The following is an 11,118-nucleotide window of genomic DNA, read 5'->3' as shown; positions in this document are numbered from 1 at the left end:
GGGGCATTCTGGCTCCCCAGAGCGCACCTGCTCCCTCGGGGCATTCTGGCTCCCCAGAGCGCACCTGCTCCCTCGGGGCATTCTGGCTCCTCAGAGCTCGTCTGCTCCCTCGGGGCATTCTGGCTCCCCAGAGCTCGTCTGCTCCCTCGGGGGCATTCTGACTCCCTAGAGCTCGTCTGCTCCCTCGGGGCATACTAGCTCCCTCGGGGCATTCTGGTTCCCTAGACCTTGTCTGCTCCCTCGGGGGCATTCTGACTCCCTAGAGCTCGTCTGCTCCCTCGGGGCATACTAGCTCCCCAGCGCTCACCTGCTCCCTCGGGGCATACAGGCCCTCTTCGAGCGTTTTGCAGACTCCCACCCCCAAAGCATAGTAGCTGCCCTCAGGGCATCCCTGTTCACCTCGGAGAGCGACACACGTAGCTGCGGAATACCGGCGCTCCTCGGGCATTCCGGCTCCCTCGGGGCATTTCCACTCAAATGTCCAAAGTAATACCGCACCCTGCAAGGAATGTATGATCGGCTCCTGGGGATTCTTCTGTTCTTTATAAACGTGTATGACGCTCTGGAGGTGACGCCGACAAGAGCATTTCCAACAAGCAGTTTGTATCACAAACATATTCCACGTGAGGAAATGAAACAACAGGCGATGGATACTTCAACTTGAGGCCCGAAACTTGGCATTTCACGAAACGTTGAACATTCGGGATTACAGGAACAGCACAAACAAACCGGGATTACCGGGACGGCACAACGGAGCACCGATCGGCCCGGGAAGCTTTGACACGGCCCGGCTCAGCGCGGCTTAACACGACGGAGGAGCCCGTCCGGACGAGCAGGTGGAAACGGCGGTGAGGAGCGACCAGCGGCTTGCTTACTCACCGCTCCGTATCGCGGCGGCACCAGTTCGCACCCCGGGATCGTCTCGGAGCGAGCGGACAGCGCATCGCATATCAGCAGCCGTGCATCTGTGCTTCACCGCTCTTCTGTATTCCTTCTAGTGCCCCCGTCGTGCTGCACCGCTCCCTCCCCCATCTCGCTCCCCCCTCCTCCCCATCTCACCCCCCCCCCCCCCCCCCCCCACTGGTCACTCATCGTGGCCGCTCAAGGCGCTTGTTTAAATGCTGATCGATAAGTACTATTCCTCGAGCCATTAATGAGCCGCGAGTGTCGGGTCGACCGAACCTCGCACACCTCTCACACGGCACAGTGAAAGGAGCTCGTCATCTGTAACCCACGAAACGCCGTCCGCGCAACCTCACCTGGAGCCGACGTTGCAGGTAAACGAGCTCCAGGAGACAGGTGGATGTACGCCGTGCCTGGAAGAAGTGACGCTCGGCGTCCACTCCGCGGATTTATTCAATGTCTCTCTGGTCCTGGCGATGTCGGCTTCTTGTAGATGGTAATTATAGGGAAGAGCTCCAGGCAGCACCGTCCGTGCGCTACGTTGCACACCTGGGGGAGGGGGGGGTGGGGGGGGGGGCGATGGAGAGCACCGTCTGCTCGTTACCTTCCACAACTTGGGGGGGGGGGGGTAGGGGGCCGTCCGCGCGTTACCTTACGCACCTTGCGGGGAGGGGGGGCACAGTCCGCGCTACCTTGTGTACCTTAGGAGGGGGGCGTCTGCACCTTATCTTGCGCACCTTGCGGGAGGGGGGAGGCGTCCGCGCGCTACCTTGCGCACCTTGCGGAGGGGGGGGGGGAGGCTTCCGCGCGTTACCTTGCGCACCTTGCGGGGGGGGGGGGGGGGCGTCCGCGCGCTACCTTGCGCACCTTGCGGGGGGGGGGAGGCGTCCGCGCGTTACCTTGCGCACCTTGGGGAGGTCGTGGTGAGAGTGCAGCGAATGTGCGCTCAGCGGGAGCGAACGGCGACGTTCGACGCGCGACGAACTTGGACCGACGACATCGCTGTGTCTGTGCCGGACGAGAGGAGCCCTTTTGTTTGTGAATCTCCGATGAGTCCAGGTGTAGGTGTCTCCCGCGCCGCGCTAAACATCCCCGGCATCATCAAGGACACGGCCCCGCCGAGCTTCTGCCGCCGAATCGTTTGTCTTGTGAAACGCGCTCGTCGATGGAAAACGAGCAACATCCACATTTATCAGGGTAACATTCGGTCGCGGGATGCTTCCAAAAAGCGTGCGGATTGTTTTCTGGGGTCGAATTGACTTTCTGCGAACAAGTAATTGAACTCGACGCGTCACTTAGACCCGAGCGGAGGGATCACGATATAGGTCTGAGATTCTTTACGCCAAGATCATCTAGCCATGAAATTTCATTGCATTCTCGCTCTTATACAATGAAAACCTGATTAGGATGATTATACTTGCGGAGACGCGATGAGTGCATGGATTTAAGTGAACGCGCAATTATATCCCGTGAAGTCGGCCCCATGTTGGGGGGAATTCGCACTCCTCATGACCACGTGATCATGCCAAACGGATTGAATGCACAAATGAAGATGTAACACATCAGGAATCAGAGGAGAAAAGACACGTGGACCGGTGTATATATACACGGTGTGATTCTGATGTGGGTTACCATAGTCTGTTAAATCGGTGGTGCTGTCGGAAGCGGTTTCTTGGCAATGGTTATACATAATAAAGTGGGCGGTTTGCCATTGCCTTCCCGGCAGTAGTCAAAGGAGCACTTCGCAATTTGTTCAGAGTACTCTTTGTGAAGGACAACCTCCGATCTTTTACGTCCACCATCTAATTCCGGCACATGGGACATAAGTTTAACGTCCATCCGAGGGACGACACATGCATTTATGATTCATCCTGACTGTGAAACATCAATATGGCAGTTTATACCTGTGTCGGGATTCAGTTCAGGTGTGAAACATCAAACCCAGGCTAAACAGCTCAAAAGTGATTGTATGTATATCAACTCCATTCTGTCAGCAACTCCCTCAAAAAAAGAACATATATATATATATTAGCCAAAAGCACCCGGCGTTGCCCGGGTTCTTTTTGAATGAATTTACTATTATAATTTAGCTTTTACTCGCGGTCACAGAAGATTTACTACTATAATTCAGCTTTACTCGTGGCCATAGAAGATTGACTACGGTACTATAATTCAGCTCACCTTTTAATTGCGAAATAGGCCCAGCCGGCCGAGGCGGCCTCGACCGGCCTCGCCACCTAGCCTATAACCTTCCCGGGGCCTGTCCCGACATTTTTTGTTTCAGAGGTTTCCTCCTATCTATCACCATTCAGGAGATTAGCGTGTGCAGACAAACAAACAAGCAAACAAACAAACAAAAACTTTCTTTTATATACAGCAATACCCCGGCCTACGTCATTAATTGGTTTCATAAGCCGTGACGTAACTCGGTTTTTGACGTAAACCGGGCGTAATGCCTTAAAATGAAGACAAACACCGTAAAACTAGAGTAAATAACTGGAGGAGGCTGCGGCTTCGCCCTGAATCTTTGCCGCTCCCCGCCGGGAGTCCCTCCGTTGTTTTCTATCGGTCGGGTCTTCTCCTCGAACAGGGTGACCGGCACGGACGTGTCGACTGTGAGCTGGCTTGTGTGCCGAGTGGCTCCGCAGCCCGCTTCACCACGGCGTGCTTTACCCAACGTGTCCGAGCAGTTTCACCGGTGGTCGTGTCGTGTCGTCTGTGACGAACGAACGAGCTCAGGGTTCCGTGAACCCGGCCGCCCCGGGGATCGACGCTCGCCTCCTAGTCGTAGGCGTGCCCCGTCTTTCCTCGAGCGGCCGAAGTTGCTTGCTTCTTTTTTTTTGGACGATGCGATATACGCAGAAACGACGACGTACAGGCAGGCATTTGCAAATCCATGCACATGTGCACATGAACACGTCGATCGGTTCGTCGACGCCGGATGCCGGCGAGGTGCCCGACGAGGCACCCCGGCTCGAGGCATGACACGGTCACGGTCGTCCGAGCCAGCATCGTTGTCATGTTTCGCCGTTGCCACGTTGCGTTGGTTGTTTTACACAGTAAAGGAATAATCACAAAAATAACAGTGAAAGGCAAAGCACGCACGCGACCACAGCACAGGACAAAATGCATATGGCATCACCTTTGTTTTGAATGAGAACCAGCAGCTACGCGTACGTATACGTACATTTTTTTATATTTTAATGTGCTTTTTATTGTATTTTAAATTGTTTTTTTAGCTTCTTTTATTGTTAATTTTTATGTACTATTTTATTTATTTTAAATATATTTTTTCCACGTCCTCCTATTATGATGTCGGAGTGACGTAAAGTCGCACATAATGACGTTCGCTGAACTGAAATGTACTCTAGAAGAGTGGCGTAAAGTCAGATTTGACGAAGGTCGAAATGGCGTAAAACGGGGTATTGCTGTATATAGAAGATATATATATATATATATTCCTATATATGTAAATATATATATATATGTAAATATATATATATATGTAAATATATATAAATATATAAATATACATATCTACATATATATATATTGTTGCGAATATGGAATTTGGCCTCCATATCCGCTTGTAAATATTCCCCTATTTTCTCCAATACTCCCCAACTTTCCCCAATCCCCCATTCCCTAGTCCCATTGCATGTAAATAACAATCAGTAGAGCCGACCTTCCCCTTATTCCCCCATTAAATGTCGTGCCCAGGTCCACCGCACCACACGTAGCCAACTTTCGGACATCTTCCTAGTTATTCTTAATCTATGTCAGTTAAGGCCTCGTTTCCATTAATTATGACTCTTCGTTGCACCAGAATGTGATTATATGGCATCAGTAGTGAGTTTAGGACCTTTCCCATACCTCCTCCCATCTTCTTCCCCAAACAACAACAATAACAACAACTACAACAACAATTACAACTACAACTACGACTACAACAACAGAGGGGCGGGGAGTGTGCGTCCTCACACCGGCTCGGTTACCCGCCATGACCATACGCTCCACGGCGTTACCCCGAAGGGGCTGGCTGTCAGCTCCTCGTCAGGGGCGGAGCCAGTAACCCCCCCACGCACCCAATGAGAAGCAACGTGCCGATTCCACGAGGCGGAGCTAACGAGCCGAGGGCGTGTCACTCCCCGCCGGATATACGCGGCCCCGCGCCGGATGTGACGTCAGATGCGCCCCCAGCCTGGAGAGAGAAGTCGCCACCCCTCGAGCGCTGCAATACCTCCACCGCATCTCTTAAACTGGACCGTACGTGATCCTGCCCTGAGCCCAGGTGCACCTGGAGCGATCGCTACCCGCCTGTCCTTTGCATCAAACCCCGTGTGAGTGAGCCTTGTCCCGTTTATCTGTCGTCTGTTGGGAATAATATAAGAGTGTGTTTAAGTGCCCACCTTCCTATGTTTCCCTCTTGTCCCTGTAATCTAAACCTTCCGCATTATTGTAATAACAACCTTTGAGAACCGTATCCCTGGTGTCGTGTCGTATTAATTCCAGCCGTGTGTCTTCTTTTTCCTTCATTGGTCTAGCATAGCGCGATTAGTCAACGTTCGGGCACAATCGGGTAACTTGTGCAGACGTGGTCATACCATAAAACCGCTCGGTAAATAACATCCAAGCCACGTCTGTAACAATTGGTGTCGAGGAGTGGAATTCGAACCCGGGACTAAATTAGTTAGGCCCAAATTTTGGGAGGGAAAATCGAGCCGGAGCGCGTACGGCGCTCGACCGAATCGATTCGGAGCGCGTTTCCCGCGCGAAATTATAACGGCGAAATTTGAATTTGTTTTACGAAAATAAAAAATAAAAACCGAATTTTGAAAGTCGCGCTATGGCGGATCAAGACAGCTGGGGTCCGGTAAAGGAGAGTGAGGTAGGGTCGATCCAGGACCAAAATGAGGGACAGGAGGAGAGCGAAGCAGTGAGGGCGGCAGGTTCGCAAAATAGCGCCGTCACGCACGAAGAAGCGGGCGCGCAAAATGGCGCCTCGCTGATCACCGCGCCAGCGACCGTGGCAGCGCCCCCGATGGATTGGGGCCTTTTTTTTATACAAATGAAGGCCCTTGTGGCCCAGAATAATGAAGAAATGGCAGACAGAATGGGGAACCGGATGGATGCTCAGGGTGAGCGATTGGAGGGCCAAATGGGGGCCAATAGCCAACGGTTAGAACAAAGAATGGGGTCCAATAGCGAGAAATTGAGGGAGGACATGGGGGCGCAGATCGGAGGGTTAGGGAGTAGAATAGAGGGATTAGACAATAATTTTAAGGGATTAGACATGAAATTTGGGAAATTAGACGATAGATTAGGGGAAATACAGGAGGGGTTAACGGGGGTAGAAAACAGAATGGCCGCTCAAGAGAATCAGATAGAGGGAGTGAAACATGGGTTAACGGGGGTAGAAAACAGAATGGCCGCTCAAGAGAATCAAATGGAAGGGATGCAAAAAGGGTTAGAGGGGTTGGAAAACACCATGGAAGGCAAATTGAGGGACATGAGGGCCCAAGCGGAAAGGGAAGTTAACCAAATGGGGCAGCAGATAGAGGGGGTCAGAATGGGGGTAGAAACCAAACTGGATGCTCACAGGGAGGAAATGGAGCAGATGAGGGTGGCATCTGGGCAGGAGATGCAAGTGATGGGAGAGGAGATCAGAAGAGGAGTGAGTGAGGAGGTCGGAGGAGTGCGCGAGGAGGTGAGGCACTGTAAGGAGCGCATGGAGAAAGAGGTGAGAAAGGGGACTGTAAAATTGCAAGGTGGTATAGAGGAGTTGACGCTGGGAGTAGAACAACTGACAGTGGGACAAAAGGAGTTGGGGGACCAGGTAAAGAAGAACACAGCGGTAATAGAGGGTTTAAAATCGACACAGAAGGAGATGAAAAAGGACGTAGGGGTAATTAAAAAAGAGTGCCAGACGGTACATGAGGACCTGACGAGGAAAATGGACAAGGTGGTAGAGGTAATGGAGGTTAAAGAGCGGGAGGTGCGGGAGCACATAGAAAAAAATAAAGTGGAGTTAGAGGAAGAACTTAAAGGGGCGCACGAAGAGATGAAGGAGATGAAGCAAAAATTAGAAGAAGTGGAAGAAGGGGTGAGCGAAATTAAGAAGCGACGGAGAGAGGATAAGAAAGAGATAAAGGAGGAAGTAAAAGAATTGGTCCAAAGTCTGTGTTCGGATCGTGATGATGTGCTCATTAACCGGATGAGGGATTCGCAGGTGATGGAGGAGAAGCGAAGAGAAAGAGGACCCGGTGTAAGTGGTGACCAATATGGTCGTGCGTATGATGCGCCAGGTGATTTAATAAGCTTGGGGGTCGAGATAGACCCGGATGTTCGTGAGAGGCCAAGAGTGAGGTGTATGGCTGGTCCGGAGGGTATGGAACGAGAGGTGCGAGGTGTGGGTGAGCAAGGTTGTGGTGGTATGGAATGGGTAGCGGGTTGCGGAGGTGTGACCCATGCATCGACACCAACAGGGGTAGTTGTTGGAGGGACCGGGGAGGCACGAGAGCCCCTTGGGGGTAATGTACTGTGGGGGCCCGGCCGGTTCGGCCCCGCGCTGACCCCGCAAGGGGTGACGCACGGGGTCCGGCCGGCGGGCAACGACTCGCATACGAGGTGGTCCCACAAGGTCCCACTCGCGCCGTATGACGGCAAGAGTGATCTACGCGCGTACCTGGCGCAGTTCGACTGTGTGTGTAAGGGTAACGGTTGGGGTGAGGACGAAGGTGGAGTACACCTGGTGGCCGCATTGCGCGGCGCGGCGGCGGAGGTGCTGACGGCATTACCAGCGGGTGCTCTCACCCTGCCAGCCCTCCGCGACGCCCTAATTAATCGATTTGGAATAGAACAGCAGAGCGAGCTTGTTAAAGCTCAGCTCGCGCTGCGAAAGCGCAAGCCCCAGGAAGCCATCGGGGAACTTGCCCACGACATTCGCCGCGCAGTGGGGATCGCACATGCTAGCATGGCAGCGGATTCCCGGGAAAGCCTGGCGCTGGACCATTTTATCCAGGCCCTCCCGGATATTGAGCTCCGGCAACAGCTCGCCATGTGGCGCCCGCAGACTCTGAGCCAGGCGGCTGACGCTGCGGCCCGTTGGGAAGCAGCGAGGCCCCTGGCCCGGGGGGGCGAGCGTCTCGCAATGGCGGTCCGCCAGATGGGACCCCCGATGGAGGGCGGACCCCTTAGGGGGCCCGCCCCCGACGTGGGTCCTGACCTGGCGGGCATGGTCCGGAGGCTGGTGGACCAGCGCCTGGCAGGACCTGGACCATGGCAGGCGGCCCCGGAGGTGGCCCGCGGTGGACCACGAGCGGGTAATCCAATTCGGACCTACAGGGGGGGGAATTTGGAATTCCGGAGGCAAGCACCTTACCAGGTGAGGTGCTATACCTGCAACCGCCTGGGTCACCTGGCGCGGCACTGTCGAAACGCGCGCCGGGATGATCCCCGGCAGTTGAGGTCCTCAACTCCGCCCAGGGGGGAGCGGGTTAGCCGACCCCAGACACCCCCCCGCCAGACCCCGGGAAACTAGAAGGTGTCGGGCACGTAGGGCGGTGTTCGGCAGCAGAGGATGGAGGAGAGCCCTCATTGACGCGACAGGTCATTTATTGTGGCCAAATTGGAACCGGTAGCCTGACAATTAGATGCAAAATTGCCGGCGTGGGGGTAGACGCCGTAGTGGACACAGGAGCTAGCGCCACGATCATCAGCCCTGTGGTCCTTGATTCGAGTGCAGGTGGCTGGGATAAGATCCAGCGCCTGCAAAATTATAGTTTGCAGCTTGCTACCGGGGTAACGGCCCCGATCATAGGGCGTGGTTCTGTGACCCTCAAGTTAGGGTCGGTAAGGAGGGAGATAGATGTTTGGGTGGCGGAGGTGTGCGACCCATGTTTAATAGGGTTGGACCTGTTGACTGCCAGCGGTTGTAAAATCGACTTGTGCCGGGGGATCCTGCAGGTGGGAGTAGAAGAGCTGCCGTTAGGGGGAGTGAGCACGGCCGAGAGAGCGGAGCTGGAGGCTTCCGAGGCCGTGACCATCCCCCCAAGGGCCGAGGCGATAGTGCCGGCCCGATGGGCAGCTCGCCCAACATGGCAGGAGTCCTGCGGCCTGGTCGAACCGGTGGCAGCGCAGTCCATACCGGGTTTAATCGTGGGCCGCACCCTTGTAAAAACGAACGGACCGGTAGTGGCCGTCCGAGTAATAAATATGAGTACAGAACCACGCACTATAGTAAGGGGCACGAGGGTAGCTGGCTGCACCCCCGTTGAGGAAGTCGCGACAGTGAGGGGCGAGAACGTCCAGCCGAGCCGACCCCGGGGGGAGCCTTCAATGACAAGTAGGAATTGGCCCGATCCCATTTGCGAGATGGTAAATCGTAGCAGCGTAGAGTTGGGAGGTACCCAGAGGGAGGCCTTACACAAACTGGTTGGGTCCCATTTGGACCTCTTCTCCTTGTCCACCGAGGATATTGGACGTACGGGCCTGGTGAAACATCAGATCCACACCGGTGAGGCCCGGCCTATTCGTCAGGCCGCCCGACGGCTCCCTTGGAGCAAGAGGGCGGAAGCTGACGAGCAGGTTGCAAAAATGCTCGACGCAGGTGTGATCGAGCCCTCGGGAAGTCCTTGGATGTCACCTGTTGTGCTGGTCAAAAAGAAGGATGGGACCACGCGGTTCTGCGTGGACTATCGCCAGCTAAACAACGTGACACTCAAGGACTCATATCCCCTGCCAAGGATTGATGACACCCTCGATGCCGTTGCGGGCTCAAATTGGTTCACAACTTTGGACCTCAAGAGTGGGTATTGGCAGGTGGAGATGGATAGGGCAGGGAAGGAGAAAACGGCATTTTCCACAGGTAAGGGACTGTATCAGTTTACTGTGATGCCGTTTGGTTTGTGTAACGCCCCCGCCACCTTTGAGAGATTGATGGAGCATGTACTAGGCGGCATGCCATGGCAATCATGCCTGGTGTACCTGGATGACGTCCTGGTACATGCCCAAACGTTCCCCCAGGCACTAGCTAATTTGGACCAGGTGTTCGGGTGCCTCAGACAGGCAGGGTTGAAGCTGAACCCGAGTAAGTGCACTTTGTTTGCAAGAGAGGTGGCCTATCTAGGTCACGTGATTGGCCGCGAGGGGGTAAAAACAGACCCAGACAAAATTAAAGCGGTAGAGGAGTGGCCCGCACCACGTACCATCAAAGAGGTGCGGGGATTTTTGGGACTCTGCTCCTACTACCGGCGCTTTGTGGCGAAATTTGCGGAGTTGGCCCGTCCCCTCCACCGGCTTACGGAGAAGGGGACGCGATTTAATTGGACACGGGAGTGCCACGAGGCCTTCCAAAAATTGAAGGGGTGTCTAACATCCGCACCCCTTCTAGCTTACCCCACTAGTGACGGGACATTTACCCTGGACACGGATGCGAGCCAGGAAGGATTGGGCGCAGTTTTGTCTCAGACACAGGAGGGCGTGGAGAGAGTGATTGGTTATTATAGTCGGGCCTTAAGTAGGCCCGAGAGAAATTATTGCGTCACTCGCAAAGAGTTATTGGCTATGCTGGCTGCCATGAACCATTTCCACCCGTACTTGTACGGGCGGAAATTTTTGGTTAGAACTGACCATTCCTCCTTGCAATGGCTCCTTCGGTTCAAGGAACCGGAGGGCCAAATTGCAAGGTGGTTGGAAAAGTTGCAGCAGTACGATTTTGATGTGGCCCATAGGGCCGGGAAGGCCCATGGTAATGCGGACGCACTCTCTCGGCGTCCTTGTCTGGGGGAAAACTGTAAATTTTGTGCGAGACACGAGGAGAGGGAGCAATTGGGCGATTCCGCCCCGATTCTCGTCGTCCGGGCAACCCGGGTGAGAGGGCCAATTTTGCCACTAACCGCGGACGAGGAATTTGGAGAGTTGGCTTGGAGCACGGCCCAGCAGGAGGATCCTGTTCTGGGGCCGGTGTTCCAATGGGTCAAATTGGGGCAAAGACCAAAGGGGGAAGAGGTCACCCCCCTCGAGGCACAAACAAAGGCATATTGGGCTCAGTGGCAGACCCTGGAATTGAAAGGCAACATCTTGTATCGCAAGTGGGTGGAGGTTCCCTCTGATCGAACTTCCTGGCTGGTGATAGTCCCTGACAAATTCAAGAACGTCATATTGCAACAGGTGCATGGTACCCGCTCCGGCGGCCATTTGGGCAGGACAAAGACA

The 11,118-nt window shown here is 54.4% G+C and overlaps 1 protein-coding gene across 15 annotated transcripts in view; it reads right to left on the bottom strand.

Moving 5' to 3' along the window:
- The window catches only part of LINGO1 (leucine rich repeat and Ig domain containing 1), a 502,233-nt gene extending 500,180 nt beyond the window's left edge, over window positions 1-2,053 (bottom strand). For 4 of the 15 annotated variants that reach the window (XM_078771954.1, XM_078771957.1, XM_078771960.1 and 1 more), the window contains exon 1: window positions 880-987. The gene's annotated coding sequence lies outside the window, so the exon portion shown is untranslated. Of the gene's footprint in view, window positions 1-879; window positions 1,006-1,259; window positions 1,453-1,811 lie in introns of those variants that run through there. The other 11 variants (XM_078771951.1, XM_078771959.1, XM_078771949.1 and 8 more) reach the window with 8 other exon arrangements.
- Between the last annotated feature and the right edge of the window lie 9,065 nt (window positions 2,054-11,118).

The sequence above is a fragment of the Myxine glutinosa genome, chromosome 2 (genome assembly GCF_964187855.1).
Source record: "Myxine glutinosa chromosome 2, kmMyxGlut1.1, whole genome shotgun sequence".
In the NCBI taxonomy this organism is placed as follows: Eukaryota; Metazoa; Chordata; class Myxini; order Myxiniformes; family Myxinidae; genus Myxine; species Myxine glutinosa.
The sequence above is the reverse complement of the archived record's forward strand: the minus strand, read 5'-3'. Positions and strand labels throughout refer to the sequence as shown.